We start from the raw sequence: 17,189 nt of genomic DNA, 5'->3' as shown, positions 1-17,189 counted from the left end.
AACACACATCTATACACACACAGGGCCCATGTCAATAAAAGAATGTAACTATCTGCCCAAACATTTTCGAGATGGTCAGGAGACAGACTTTTTTCCTCTTTTTATTGTCCTTTTACTTAGAGAACATCAAATTCTTCCTTTAAAGCACTGAACACCATTACTAAAATTTCAGACTACTGTAGAATATACATACACACATATACATGTATGCATACACTTGTGTGTATATAAATATGTGTCTGTGTACATGCACACACTCACAAGTTCCTAGGAAAAAATCAGCTGTTTCACTTTAAACAAGAAGTGAATCTCAGGAAAATGGAAAGCTGCAGCACTTTGATCCTGTTTTACAGCCCCATGCTTGCAATGGGGCTTCAGAGAACCACAGAGTGTTGGAGCTAGAAGTCGCTTCATGGTCACACTCTTCCCTTCACCACTGAGGAAACCAGGGCCCAGCAAAGTGAAGTGACTTCCAAAGTCACACAGCCAGATGGCAGAAAAGCTGTAAAACACAGTCTTATATTCTGATAGGACAACTCCTGGGAGACATGGGTTTAGGAAATACTGGATAATGGTGGGTAGCGACACCAGTCAGCCCCTGACCTGGGAGGAAGTTTCTCAAACCCTCAAAACAGAATGTTTCAAAGTCTGTAATCTTTGGACCTGACCATGACAGCAAGAAATACCAGCAGTAATGCTAGCAGCTAGGTCAATAATTAAGATGTGCATGGCAGGGGCTGTTCACACAGAGCTTTGCAAACCTGGGAGTGGTAATTCTGCCTCATGAGTGCAGTTATGAAGGGCATGCATTGCCATGGCTTTCTTCTGTTCTTATCATCTTCTTTCATTCTTCCTTTTGCTACCATTTTTCTTCTTTCTTCTCTCCTTGCTTACCCTAACATGTACCCAAACTGCTCCTTTACAGTCCCTGTCTGCACGTGGTCAGTCACAATCCAGTGACTTCAGTGATTCTAGCAGCTAAATCATACCAACAGTTCTGTGATAGAATTATGACACAATGGCCTGATGTGCAAAAACAACCTCTTCAGTCCCAAAATCAGACTGGGGGCAGGGAGAGGGCAGAACATATTGTTCTGTTAATCAGTAATAATTTTTGAGAATCCGCTGTAACAGGGTGTTTTCATCAATTGTGGAAAACTGTTAGCAAGTGGCAAGAGGCCACAGCAGGCGCTTGGCTGATGCTTGCTCCTAGAATCCCTCTCTGCAGCTCAGGGAGAGCCCTGCTGTGGTGGAGAAGGGAGGAGGGGGGAGGAGGGGGGAGAGGAGGGAGAAGAGGGAGGAGAGGAGGTCAGCATTCAGCGAGGAGCCACCTTGCCCATGCCAATGACTGAGGGCTTTATATGACCCAAGGTCAATCTGAGGGGAGGCGGGAGGAAAACAGCACAATGCCTCCTTCCATCCCAGAAAATACCCATGCAGTTGACAAAACCATTCAGATATTTGTGGTGTTTAAAATTTTCAGTAGTAAAATTTCAATTTTTTCTGTTCTTTCACAGGAACTTTGAAAGTGGATCAAACATGTCACAATTTTTAGAAAGCTCAATGCTGTCACTAGATTAAAAGTTTCAAAGATAAAAAGGATGCCTCTCAAAACTAGTTGCATCTGTGAGTATACATATTTTTAGTTTTATTTTTAACTGATAAATAATAATCATACATATTTATAGGGCTTAATGTGATGTTTGGTTACTTATATACGTTGTGGAATGATCAAATCAGACTAACATATTATCACTCTTCAAATTATGGCAAACAGAATTAGAAATCAATTATAGTGACTAAGCATTTTATAAAATAAAAATATTTTTTGTTCACCAACCTAGTCTCCTAATGTTTACATCAGTAGAAAATACCAGAAGTTTTGAAAAATTTTGATCCACATTCCATCAAATTGCAAGCAATTCATTGCAACAATAAATTAACTATACCCAAACCAAAAACTGTGTTTGTTTTCCTTTTGCTGGTGGTGGTGGGGGTCGGGGCAGGGGGGGTGGGGACTGAGTTCTTTTTATTCTCTATTAAGTAAATTTTTAAGTGAGTTTTTAAAACCTATTAATGTAAAGTGACACGTTGCCATACTAAGAGGTGCTTACTATACTAACGGGGGACCCACATTACACAGATGGGGTTGCCTTCCTTCTTTGCCTCATAAATGTTAAGAGTGGCACACACAGCTTTTTCACTGTAGATGAACACTTGGTACACACAATAATTGAGGCCTTTAACTTGTGTGTTTCCCTAGGCTTGGTGTGACTGAGTCTGTAGCCTCCTTGTGACAAGGGTAGGGATTTTTCACTGAATACATATATCCCTATAATTGTGGAACATACTCAGTGGTTGTCTCAATCAGCACATGGTTGGTTGTTAGTTTTTGTTTCTTCTTTTTTCTTTTTTGTTTTAATTTCAAGAAAAACTAATGAGTTTCCAGAAGCAGTGTGAGTGCTTTGGGGCTGAATGTGATTTAAAACCGGCAGTAAAAGAAAAAGAAGACAGGGAAGGTAGCTGGTTAATTGACCTTTATTGTGCCTTCTGGTTCATTTAGAAATGGAAATTAAATTAACATGATAATTCAGTCCTACTGTGTTAAGGCTGCTATAAACCCATTAAATTTTATGGCCATTGATTTAGCATCTTTTTCTATTAACTGGGTTTAATTTTCAAAATTGTCATGCAGGTTCTGAAAAGGGGTTCATTCACTCTGGTTCCTCCAAGTTACTAATGTGTAGTCTTTTCTTTTTTTAATAGTATTCACTTAACTATTCAAGTGCAGAAGGCCCAACTGCCCTCAAAAGCCTGGATTAATTTTGAAACTAACCCCACTGAAAGTCTTTACAAGCAGCAAGGAGAGTTCAGGGATGGGAGAAGTCAGTGAAATTTCCTGGTACCATATCAATTTCTTAAAGATCAGATGTCCCAAAATTAACCCTGACAAAAGGAAATATTTTGGATTTCCTTTTTGGGAGATCAAGGGAACCATGAAAAGAGTTTGTGTTGGTACTTCTATTTTTTAAAGTATCTTAACAACACAAAAGTCTTTTAAAAGGCAACCATTCCTTGTATTTCACATCCCCAAACATCTTTTTTTAAAATTTACTAATTTGAAATTATAACCAATCAAAACTTTTTAATCTTGAAGTATTAAAAGACATCCATTTTTACTTGAAGCAAAAAGCGATTTTCTAGATTCTTTCTTTAGCAGACATAGGTCAGCCCTGTGTACCTTCTAATGTGGTAATGAGTAGCCTTTTAGTTTACTAACTCAAGATACTGAAGTTTTATTGTGAAACCTATTGACAGATGAGGTCTCAGAGAATTTCCAAAAGATTCTGTTATTTAACTTTGTAGTATTCCTGAAAAGCAGAAATTTAGTTTATAGTTTAACTTTGAAACGAAAATGATAACAGTTTTTCCTGAAAAAAAGCCCTCTTCTTGCCTGGGGACCAGACTGCCTTTGTAGGACTAACAAATTAGCCAAGATTAGAAATTATGGTTTAGGAGTCATTCAGTCAGAGGCCACAAGAATCTAAACCTCCCCAATTGCTCCTAGGGATAACATCACTATTATAAAACCTAAGATCCATTCTTGAGATATTTTTTAGACCCCACACTCAATGGATCAGCTCGTGCCACCCAGATCAATACACTGGTTCATCTGATTTTGTGGCCTCCACCCAGGAACTGACTCAGCGCAAGAGGACAGCTTCAACTTCCTATGATTTTATCTTTGACCCAACCAATCAATACTCCCCACCACCTGGCCCCCTACCCACCAAATTATCCTTAAAATCCACAATCCCTGAATTTTCACAGAGACTGATTTGAGTAATAGTAAAGCTCCAGTCTCCTATACAGCCCGCTCTATGTGAATTAAACTTTCTCTATTGCAATTCTTCTGTCTTGATAAATCAACTCTGTCTGGGCAGTGGGCAAGGAGAACCCACCAGGCAGTTACAATGGGAAGAACCATATCTGGAATTTCTTGTGTGGTTCCTAGTATTTAATAGAGTATCTTGCTAAAGTAGAAGGTATTCAATATATAAAAATAATGATCACCAACACTTAATTATACAACATTGACTATCTATCCAGCACTGTTCTAAGGATCGCATTTACATTAACTCATATAACCTTCACATAAGGTACAATTACCCTCTCCACCTTACAGATGAAGAAACAGAGGTACAGAGGGGTTAACTTGTGCAGGGATTTGAACCCATGCCACCTGGCGATGCCACCTATGTTGAATGATTGTTATATATTCATGTCTGTCAATTTTAGTATTTTCAGCCCAGCATCATTCACTCCCATTCACTAGGCCAAGTAACTTAGATCATTTTTGACTTGTGCCCTTCTGGCACACCTCACTCCCCCACACCCAGCCCATCTTGGATTATAGAATCCTGATTCGTTTTCATTTCCTGGTGATGGAATCTAATGATGCCCCCTTGAAGAGAATTTATAAAATTCTCAATTATGTTAACGCTTCAAAACTTGAAGCCTCTGATCTCTGTTGGTGAGAGGCAGAGCAGGATCTGGGGGGAGGATGAGAAAGTGAGTTTGAAGGGGAGAGGGCACTCCAGCATCTTCTGCCTCTTGTTTTTATGGGTTTGACTTCATAAAATTTGCTACAGCAGCTTTTGGTTTCTTTGTCAAGCACTATGCCTGCAATGGGAGTGCTGCCAAGATGGAACTGATTAATCCTTCCCCTCTTTCCCTGTTGTTGCTCCAGCTTACCTCTATCCTTACCTCTACCCTTTATTTCTTGCCTGTTGGTCTCCTTTAGATTCCAAAACTTGGAAGCTAGAGGTAGTGATAAGGACTGTGACTGATGCAAAACTGTATCCTCAGGACCTCGAATCATGTCTGATTCATTAGTGCTCAACAAATGACTGATGATAGAGTGAGTTCACGAATGACGGAAATAGACCAGCCCCTCACCAAGAAGCATAAATGAGAGTATACAGTATGTTCTAGTCATATTTTTTCCAGAGTTACAGAATTAGATTATAAGCATCTCAAAACAGGGTCCAGAAAGAAAGCCTTGTCTATATATCCTACAGCATCTGAGTGTCACCCACGTAGTCTGCAAGGAAAGAGCAAAGCAGACATTCCAAAAGCTGAGTCAAGCTGAACACATTTGTTCTTACATCATAATCACCAAATCAAGGAGAAAATGCAATAAAAGCATAACCGAGAACTAGAACCAAATTTGGAAGACAGGAGACAACAAAATGTACATCAAACTAGAGGACAAGGCAAAGGCATGAATAAATGATACAGGGAAAGGTCAGTAACAAAGGACATTAAAAGCAAGTAGTGAAATGAGTTAGTAACCATACATGTTTCCTAGCTCTGTCTGCTGAGAGGGCCTAAAGGTAATGATACCCCTGTATCAACGGGGCACAACCAGCACCCAAGTCTTGGTCTTTACTATTCTCTAATAAAACAAACCAGGGCTCTTTGAGGAAACAGATGATTCTAGGACTGGGACAGAGAATACACAAGATGGGAATGAACCACCTTGTAGAGCCAGAAAGTAAGGAGCTATTCAAAAACTAAAAGTCTGAGAGCATGGCAAAGGGACAGAGGGACCCAGTGAAAGAGCTCACAATTGTTAAAGCTTGGACAATGTCAGCAACAAAATAAATAATGCAGTGCTGAATTATAGCCCAAAGTATAAAATAAATATCCATACGTCTATACTGACATGAACAAGCGATTGAATAGATAAATCAATAAATGGGGAAGAGACAAATCTCCCACACAGCAGAATTCCAAACAATTCTAAATAATTGATGTAGATCCTCCTCCTCTCAAGAAAGTGAAACTTAGCTCCCCACCTCTTGTGTGAGCTGTGCTTAGTAACTTGCTTCAGAGCATAGAATATGGGAAGAGGGAGAAAAAAGGGACTTGCCAGCAGGGAGACCTGGCAAACACCACTTTATCCCAGGGTTCAAGGTCAACATCAACAGGGATAAATCATGTTGATAGTATGTGTGCTTAGCATGAGGTGATGAGAAGACACCTTACTTCTGAGGGCTTCTTCCCCAAAACTAATAACCCAGTCTCAGCATGAGAAAAACATCAGACAAATCCAAATTGAGGGACATTTTACAAAATATTTGGCCAGAACTTCTAAAAACGATCAAGGTCATCAAAACTAAGGAAAGCCTGAGAAATGTCAGACAGGAGGGGACAAGCAAGACATGGCAACTAAATTTAATAGGATAACTTGAATGGGAGCCTAGAACAGAAAAAAAGATATTAGGGGAAAATTAGTGAAAGCTCAAGAAACTGTGGGGATTAATTAGTTAACTAATTAACCCATGTTGGTTCCTTCATTGTGACAAATGTACCACAGTAATGTAAGATGCTAACAATAGGGAAAACTGGATTATGTGGTATATGTGAAGCCTTTTTTCTTTCTTTTTCTTTGACACAAGGTCTCACTCTGTTGCCCAGGCTGGAATGCAATGATGCAAACACAGCTCACAGCCTGTTGCCCAGGCTGGAGTGCAATGATGCAAACACAGCTTCGACCTCTTGAGCTCAAGCAATCCTCCCGCCTCAGCTACCAAATACCTAGGACAACAAGCGTGCACCACCACACCTAGATAATTTTTAATTTTTATTTTTTGGAGAGATGGGATTTCACCATGTTTCCCAGGTTGGCCTCTAACTCCTGGGCTCAAGCAATGCTCCCACCTCAGCCTCCCAAAGTGCTGAGATTTCAGTTGTGAGCTACCACACCCAGCCAAGAACTCTTTACACTATCAATGCAATTTGTCTACAAATCTAAAACTATTCCAAAATTTAAACGATATTTTTTCCAAAGCAATAAATAAAAAAGAAGGAGTAAGGAGCAACGTACAGGCATAGAATTATGCACCTCAGTTCGGCATCTAAGTAACTGGAAATTGAGCATCTGCCCAACATTTCTTTATGTCAGTCTTGGTGCACCTCAGTGGGCCTAGAAAAAAGGCATGAAGAAGTTAAACTGGTCTGGATACATGGCAGGCTTTTAAAAATTTGATCATATTGCAAAATCAACAACACTGTTTATAGGGTTTGCATGTGACCTCAAATGATCAGTCAGAACACCCTATCACCCTAGGAACAGTTACTGGTCCAAGGGTGAGTGTCGTATGGAGCCCAAGTAGAGCCAAGCATAGTCATTTTGGGTGACTTCCTGTAGATATTCAGTATCCTTCTGAAATTGTGAGTTGTGCCGCACTATATAAGCCTAGAGCTACCAGGACCATCCTTTATAGCAGAAAGAGTCCTTGCTTTATAAAATCACCCCAGAGGAAAAAGAAATTAGATCTGCAGAGAGACAGATTTCTGATGGCATCATCTGAGACCTGGATCCAATATGTCCAGAGTTCACAGCCCTCCTTAGACTCTTAGTTATTTAAAGCGGTAAATTTCTGATTGATCAAAAGTGAATTTGAGTTGTTTTTGTTACAAGTTAAAAATCTTGACTAATAAAAGCAAGTTGAGATTGAATATATGAATACTCAACTGATAAATCACTTGTTCATTAATTTTAGTTATTTGTATATTGAAATATTCAACATTAATAAGTAGCTACTATTTGTCAAGTACTGTGGTAGGTCCTGGAAATACAAAGATGTAAGAATCAATATCTCCCTCAAGGAACTTATATAATCTACAAGGGAGACAGACAAGCAGCTGAGCAAAAGCCACAATACAATGTGATAAAGACATGGATAAATGTGTTACTGAATGCAATGGACCTCACAAGATGGGCATTCATTGCAGGCTAGCGTGACGTTCTGACAAAGAGACCTCGCAACTGGGTTTAGAAGAATGAATTAGAGTAGTTACCAAGCTCAGTCAGGGGTTGGGGAGAATGCCGGGATGGGACAAGGCTGATATCAAGCTGTAAGAGCAGACCATGTGATACATAGGTGTGAGGAAGCCTGATTGCTTTGAGGAACTGCAAGTAATTCAGCACTACTGATCTGTGGGGGAGAAGGAAGGAATTGCCAGCAGGTCAATTATTTCTATCATTGTGGATGATACACATCTTTTAACGTTTGACATTCACACACACACACACACACACACACACACACACACACACACACAAACCTGCCTGCAGCTTACTCAGCAACATATGCTTTTCCAGATCTTGTCCTGACAGTTTCCCAGTTCAGAATCAAGCTGATTGCCTTGATCAGCAAGGAATCAGGACAGACATGGCAGACAGGGTTCCAGTTATAGCGGATAAACTGTTAATGGATAACTTACAGCTGATACTCATTCTTGCACATTTGATCAGTACACACTTCAAATTCCTAATAACGATTTTTGTAAAACTTTTCCCTTGATTCAGATAGGTATTCGTTGTCTTTTCTCCCTTAGGCAATGCACCCTAGCCATGCAAAGGCTCACTCACTTACTACTTAAGGGGACAGAGAACATATTACCACAGATTCATGAAATGCAATGAGAATTTCCTAATGAGAAGTGTTGTGTCTGAGGACTAATTTTTTTTAAAAAACTGTAGATCTGGTTCAACTAGTTCAATCCAAAAAATACCCAACAATTTCTACCCTGTGAGAGCCCCTGTTCTAGAGACTCTGGGGTACGAACTGAATTCCCCATGCAAAAACAAATTCTCTCAATCATGCCACGAAGGGTTCTTTATATATCAAAGTTGGCAGGAAATAGAGGACTAAAATTGTTTCAAACTGTTGTTGGCAGTAAGCTTCTGTCTGTGTTAATTACACTCTGTGTTTGATGCTCATCATTCAGTCAACAGTTAACGCATTGTAGCCTTTCTGTGATTGACTAAATACCAAATTACTGTATGCAGCTTTTTGGATTTCTGAGTTTATCAAATTTATATCATTCCCAGACTTGATGATCTAATAGTTTGGGGGTTTTTCCAGCCCTAACTCCTTTGATAAACAACTAGTCAGTGAAAATATTGGGTACACTAATGAGGATGGCCCTAAAAGTTTAGAACTCCAAAGAAATACAGATATTTAAGGAAGTTCTTTTAACTTTAAATTTGAAAGGATAGGTGACTTATGAAAAAACAAATTTGCACCACATTTTAGTATAATCTACTTATACATGGTTACATAATGCATAGATATTCCCAAAAAATTTTAACAAAATTTAGGTAAATGTAGTACATATACGTGCTTGTGTGTGTATGTATTTGGCATGAGGTAAGAAAGTTATTTAAAAATAATTCCAAGTAAAGACCATAATAAACAGAAATCAAATAAAAAACACATTTTGTGTTCTTAGTTTTAACGTTCAGTATGCAGTTCTCAAAATATATATTAAAATAGATATTTTATAGTGGCAAGCCAAATTCAGCAACACATCAAAAAGCTTACGCACCACAATCAAGTTGGCTTCATCCCTGGGATGCAAGGTTTGTTTAACATACACAAATCAATAAATGTGATTTATTACATAAATGGAACTAAAGACTAAAAACACACGATTATCTCAATAGATGCAGAAAAGGCCTTCAATAAAATTCAACAACTCTTCATGTTAAAAACTGTCAATAAACTAGGTATTGAAGGAACATACTTCAAAATAATAAGAGTCATATATGACAAACACACAACCAATATCATTCGGAATAGGCAAAAGATGGAAGCATTCCCCTTGAAAACTGGCACAAGACAAGGATGCCCTCTCTCACTACTCCTATTCAACATAATATTGGAAGCTCTGGCCAGGTCAATCAGGCAATAGAAGGAAAGAAACAGTATTCAAATAGAAAGAGAGGAAGTAAAATTATCTTTGTTTGTAGATGACATGATACTATATCCAGAAAATCCCATTATCTCAGCTCAAAAGCTTCTTAAGCTGATAAGCAACTTCAGCAAAGTCTCAGGATACAAAATCGATGTGCAAAAGTCGTTAGCATTCCTATGTATTAACCACAAGCAAGCAGAGAACCAAATTATGAATGAACTCCCACTCACAATTGCCACAAAAAGAATAAGATACCTAGGAATATAGCTAACAAGGGAAGTGAAGGACCTCTTCAAGAAGAACTCCAAAAAGCTGCTCAAGGAAATAAGAGAGGACAAAAACAAATGGAAAAACCTTCCATGTTCATGGAAAGGAAGAAAAAATATATTAAAAATGGCCATACTGCCAAAAGCAATTTATAGATTCAATGCTATTCCCATTAAACTACCATTGACATTCTTCACGCAATTAGAAAAAAAAAAAACAATTTTAAAATTCATATGGAACCAAACAAGAGCCTGAATATCCAAGACAATCCTAAGCAAAAAGAACAAAGCTGGAGGCATCATGCTACCTGACTTCAAACTATACTACAAGGCTATAGTAACCAAAACATCATGGTATTGGTACAAAAACAGACACATAGACCAATGGAACAGAACAGAGAACACAAACATGACAAATCTGACAAAAACAAGCAATGGGGAAAGGATTTTCTTTTTAATAAATGGTGCTGGGAGAACTGGTTAGCCATACGCAGAAAATTGAAACTGGACCCCTTCCTTATACCTTACACAAAAATCAACTCAAGATGGATTAAAGACTTAAATGTAAAATCCAAAACTATAAAAACTCTGGAAGAAAATCTAGACAATACCATTCAGGACATAGGCACAGACAAATATATCATTACAAAAATGCCACAAGCAATTGCAACAAAAGCAAAAATTGACAAATGAGATTTAATTAAACTAAAGAGCTTCTGCACAGCAAAAAAGACTATCATCAGCATGAACAGACAACCTATAGAATGGGAGAAAATACAATCTATCCATCTGACAAAGGTCTAATATCTAGAACCTATAAGGAGTTTAAACACATTTACAAGAAAAAAAAAACAACCCCATTAAAAAGTGGGCAAAGGACATGAACAGGCACTTCTAAAAGAAGACATTTATGTAGCCAACAAACATACAAAAAAAAAAAAAAAAAGCTTAACATCACTGATCATTAGAGAAATGCAAATCAAAACCACAATGAGATACTGTCTCAAGTCAGTCAGAATGGCTATTAATAAAAGTTAAAAAAACAACAGATGCTGGTGAGGTTGTGCCAAAAAAAGGAATACTTTTACACTGTTGGTGGGAGTATAAATTAGTTCAACCATAGTGGAAGACAGTGTGGTGATTCCTCAAAGATCTAGGGGCAGAAAAAACATTTGACCCAGCAATCCTGATACTGGGTATATACCCAAAGGAGCATACAACATTCTATTATAAAGATACATGTACACGTATGTTCACTGCAGCACTATTTGCAATAGCAAAGACATGGAATTAACCCAAATGCCCATCAATGATAGACTGGATAAAGAAAACGTCGTACATATCCACCAAGGAATACTGTGCAGCCATAAAGAGGAATGAGATCATGTCGTTTGCAGTGACATGGATGGAGCTGGAAGCCATTATCCTCAGCAAATTAAGGCAGGAATAGAAAACCAAACATCACATGTTCTCACTTATCAGTTCCAGCTAAATCATGAGAACACATGGACACATTGCAGGGGGAACAACACACTGGGGCCTGTCTGGGGTAGGTAGGGAAAGGGAGAGCATCAGGAAGAATAGCTAATGAACACTGGACTTAATACCTAGGTGATGGATGATCTGTGCAGCAAACCACGATGGCACACATTTACCTATGTAACAAACCTGCACATGTATCACTGAACTTAAAATAAAAGTTGAAGGAAAAAATAGGTATTTCAGACCAAACACTGCATGTTCTCACTTATAACTGGGAGCTGAACAATGAGAACACATGGACACAGGGAGGGGAATGACACACAGTGGGGCCTATCAGGCGGTTGGGGAGAGGGAGAGCATCAAGATAAATAGCTAATGCATGTGGTACTTAATACCTAGGCCGCGGGTTGATAGGTGCAGCAAACCATGATAGCACACGTTCACCTATGTAACAAACCTGCACGTCCTGCACATGTAGCCCAGAACTTAAAATAAAATTAAATTAAATTTTTAAAAATAGGTATTCTAGCATGAAAGACAGATGGTAACACCCAACAGTCTATATTCAATGGTGTGCTCCAACCAACTTGTATTGTCTTGCAAGAGAGTCTAGTTTGTGAATCTTTTCTCAGCTCTACGTTCAGTGACTCAACTTGAGTAGCTTGAACTGGCTATGGTGAGAGTAGTCACACCACAGAAATTGGCAAATGCTATAAATCAGGGTTTTTTCTTCCAGGAGGGCTGACTGGAAAACATTTACAAAACACCACTGCATATATATGTGTGTGTGTGTGTGTACATATATATGTATGTGTATATGTTTATACATGTATAGAGATGTATACATATTAATAATATGTACATGTACCTATATGTAGTATATATGTGCACAAACACATATACACAAAACATATGTATGGATTGTTTTATTTTTGTGTCCTTACATTGAACGTTGGGTAGCTTTTCTTTTTAGTATTTATATAGGTAGATAGTATATAGGTGACAGATAATGAAAAAGAGAGATATAATAAATAACAAAATTATTACTATAAAGAAAAAAAATAAGATAGAAATGAAAAGACACAGTAGCTAACAAGTGTAGAAAAATACTAATGACTACTAAAAAGAAAGAAAATTTCTTAAGCACTACAAAAACTTCTTAGAGCTAGAAAGGTAACTTAATCCAACTACCTTAAGTCTAATCCAACTGCCCTTTTCACCTTTAAGGAGACAGAGGTGCAGAACATTTAAGTGGTTTACCTACAACTTAAAACTAGGCAAATGGCCAGGAGCGGTGTCTCATGCCTGTAATTCCAGCATTTTGGGAGGATGAGGTGGGCAGATCGCTTAAGCCAAAGAGTTCAAGACCAGCTTGGGCAACGTGGTGAAACCCCATCTCTACCAAAAATACAAAAATTAGCCAGGCACGGTGGTGCAGGCCTGCAGTCCCAGCCACTCCAGAGGCTGAGGTGGGAGGAGGGTTTGAGCCCCAGAGGCAGATGTTGCAATGAGCGATAGAGCCTGGGCAATAGAGCCAGACCTCATCTTAAAAAGAAATAAGTAAATAAATAAATATAAATAAATAAATAAAATAAAACTAGGCAAGTGAGAAGGTCAGAACTGGACTCATGTCTTCTAACTTAGGTTTCTAACAGCTCCATTAGACCTGTTGTGCTCCCTCTTGAGGCATCTTAACAGACTGAATGAAACTGCCAAAGCCAGCATCAATTTTTCCAGTAAATGTTTTTCATTATTATAACAAAAATAACAGTTGCTTTAAGGCCTGTTAACAGATCAGAAATATATTACACCTTTTTTAAGGCACCTGCTATGGGTTCTTCCAAGTCTTGACTAGAATCACCAGTACCTTCTAGATGGAAGACTAGACCACAAAATTTGAAATAGGCAAAGTGTCTTCTTGTACAAAATTTATCTTGTAATTGATCATGTTTGCAATTTCCTCATAATTTAATGCAACCACACAGACATGGTTTTTCTCCTCTCAGAGTGTTAAGCTATTTTTAATCTTTAAGGAGATTAGAAACTGCCCAATACTACTGTAAGATATTGTCTTAGTTTTGTGCTGCTCTAACAGAATGTCACAGACTAAGTAATTTATAATGGACAGGAATGTTTTGGCTCCTGGTTCTGCAGGGCTGGGAAGTCCAAGATCAAGGCATTTGGTGAAGGTCCTCCTGTTGTGTCATAACAAGGCAAAAGACACCGCAAAGTGAGAGAGACATAGAGCAAGAGGGGGCTGAACACCTCCTATTATAAAGAGCCCACTACCGAGATAATGGCATTAATCCATTTATGAGGGCAGTGCTCATATCCTAAAGATCTTTTATATGTCCCACCTCCTAACACCTCTACATTGGTTATCAAGTTTCCAACACATAAACTTTGGGGATGCATCGAAACCATAGGAGACATGAATTTGTCAAGGTACAATAAAAAGGTCTGCCAGATTTAGGGCTAATTCATGAATCACCTAATGTTATCTAAAATACCCCCTGTTCACAGGAATGTTTACACAAGATGGTTTACATAAACTGCTAGATTACTGGAAACTTCATTTCTAGGAACAGGAAGAAGCTGATTCCATCTCTCCCACTTGAAGACTTCCCTTATCAGTCATTTCTGATGGCATTCTATCTTCTCTGTTGACTAAAACATCTGTTCATTCACTAAAAATAAACTAGGCAGCAGTGCAGAAAAAAAGTGTAGATTTTAGAGTGAGACACACAGGTTCAAATCCTTATTCAGCCATTTCCTAACTGTGTAAACTTGAAAATGTTACTGAGCCATTCTGAGTCTCAATTTCCTTATCTGCAAAATGGAAATGACAGTACCTAGAATTAATTTGATTTTTTAGGATTAAAGAGGAAACATTTCTAAAGTATCTAACACAATATCTGGTGCATAGTAGATATTCAAATGAAAATGTATTCCTTCTTCTTTCCTTTCCTACCCTCTTCATTGGCTAGGTGCTGAAGATACATAAATTAATAAAGTATAATCTCTATACTCTAGATATTGACAATACAGCAAGAGGAAAGATTTCCAAATGGCCAGTTTCCAGATAGTATAACTTGATTAGGATCTCATCAAGAAACAGATGGTATCTCAAACTGGATAATTTGAGGAGGGTTTAATAAGATGACTATTTACAAAGGTATCATTTTGGTGAGGAAAACCACAGAAGACAGTGCAGTGTCCCAGGGCTAAAAATAGTGTGGCACAGACAGGCCTGAAGGGCTAGGGAAGAGCGGAGGCAATTTGCTGGAGGGAAAGAATGGGACAGTGGTGTGCTGGATCTGGCTCATGCCAGCTGGAGGGAGCAGACAAAACATTGAATGACGTCACATCGGTAGTTTGAAATTGGCCATGGTAAGAGTATTTACACCATAGAAATTGGCAAACACTACAAATCAAGGCTTCTCCAACCCCCATACTAATTAATCATGCATCAGCACATCACTACGTGTAATCTTTGTGGTGGGAAGTAACCAACCCAGAGCAATCCCACAGGAAGGAAGCTAAATAAATAAATACCCCAATTTTGTTCTCCGTATTCCCCCTTTTCTCCTGCCAATGGCCAAGCCCAATCAGAAGCCATAGGTCAGGAGAGTCCATTGCTATCCATTCAGGCTGACCTGACCCATTCAGGCCAACCTGATCCATTCAGGCCAACAGCAAAGCAGAAAGGATACGAGAGTAGATGTGGAGGTGCAAACAAAAGTACACGAGCATGGGCAATAGTGGAAGACAGGATGAAGATCTACTGAAAACTAACCAGGTTGCGACCTAAGAAATAAATAAGGTACTATTGTAGCTCAGAACTTTGTGCATTCAAAAGACATTGTCCCTGTGCAGTTACAGCCTAAGATCTGTCTCTTTGGGATGACATCATACATTTCTTAAGGAAGGAATAATATATTCCCTGGGAAAGTCAGGTAAGATAGAGAAGACATGGGTCTTGAAAGGTGACTAGGAGTTTACCAAATGCAAAAGACAGCAAAGGATATTGCAGACAGGGATACTTTGGAGGAAAACCCTCCAAAGGGCTGGTTGTCCTCCAAAGGGCTGGCCGGACATCTTGTCCTTGTGCAGTCTCCTGGCATCTCTGTGTTGTCTGTCCACTTGGCCTTCGTCACGGCACAGTGGCCTCAGGTATTGGGACTGCTTACCTGGCAGCTTAGGGATCCACAGTAAGTACTCCAGTGATTTATGGAGAAGCCACATCACCTTTTATGATCTAGTCTCAGAAGTCACATAAAGTCATAGGGGCCACAGTCATGAGCCCACCCAGATTCAAGAGGCAGGAACATAGACCCCCGTGTCTCAGAGTGTCACACTATAAGAAGAGCATGTGAGAGGGAACTATTGCTGCAACTGTCTGTGGAACAGTCTGTCAAAGACACCAAGACAGGGCTGCTCCAAAAATGTCTCTCTCCCAAACCAGCCGCGGTCCCCAACTTCTACCATTAATTTCCCATCACTTACTATTTGTACATAGGTAAGACCTCATGAAAAAATGTACAGAATATGATTCCAACTTGGCAGCAAAATGCCAAGAGAGGAAGAGATTTTACTTTCCTGAGCCACATAGTAAGTTTTTTTAATGAACCATCACTCTATGTTGCAGAAAATAAATTGGAGAAAACACACCAGAGGTAGGAAATCAAATCGGATGTTGTCTTTTGCTACTAGTCTCTCTAAGTGTGCCTCAGTTTGCTTGTTTTTAAAATGAGAAAAAAAATGGTTCTTAGCTCAAAAGGTAACTATGAGAATTAAATATAGGTAAGCTCATATGGGTCAGGTGCAAGGTACAGTGTTAGGCACATAGTGAATGCTTGACGCCCACACATGCATTTGCTATTATCATGTTCTCATTCTCATTAATATTCACGTGAAAGATAATAATGGTCTAAAGTGAGGAAATTGATACATTTTAAATATCTATTGTGTGGAGCCTGAGAAAGAGGGAAGAATCAAGGATGACTACTGTTTTGAGTTTGATCAAGTAGTTGGGTGATAATGGATAAGAAACACAGAGGGAGCCAGCTCTCCCAGCCCCAGCCACAAGCCTGCACATTCCCCAGGGCTTGCTTTCAGAATGCTTCGTTGTTAAAGCTTAGAGAAGCTGACAAGTTTCCCAACTGCTCTAAGCTTCAATTTCTTCATCTGTGAAAAAGAGATAACAATAAAGTGTAAATGTGTACTTAATTAATGCAAATTTAACTCTATAATCTCAGCCAAAGACAGAGAATAAGAGTAAGTATGAGCACAGGAAAAAAAAATAATTTAAATTCTGTAACCACAATTTAAAACATTTCACTCAATGAGCAGAGCTCTAAAATGAATGTGATAAGAATGAGAAGAACCTGCTATTGCTTCAGTCAACTGGGTTCCCCCATGCCCTTCCCATTCCGTTTGATTGCCAAGTTTTAACATACATGTTTTTATATGATACGGTCCTAAATCAGATCCAGTACAACTAGGACCAATCTTTAGTAGGTTGGTCAAAATGCCATCTAAACAAGAAATTATAAAAAATAAAACATACATATTTTAATAATTTAGCTTAAAACCAGTGATAAATTTATCTTATGTTTTCCTATAGAGACAAGACTTTAAAATTTTTGTTTTAATATCTTTATTCTTTCC

Source organism: Macaca nemestrina, chromosome 8, assembly GCF_043159975.1.
Source record: "Macaca nemestrina isolate mMacNem1 chromosome 8, mMacNem.hap1, whole genome shotgun sequence".
Lineage (NCBI taxonomy): Eukaryota > Metazoa > Chordata > Mammalia > Primates > Cercopithecidae > Macaca > Macaca nemestrina.
Note: the sequence above shows the minus strand (reverse complement) of the source record.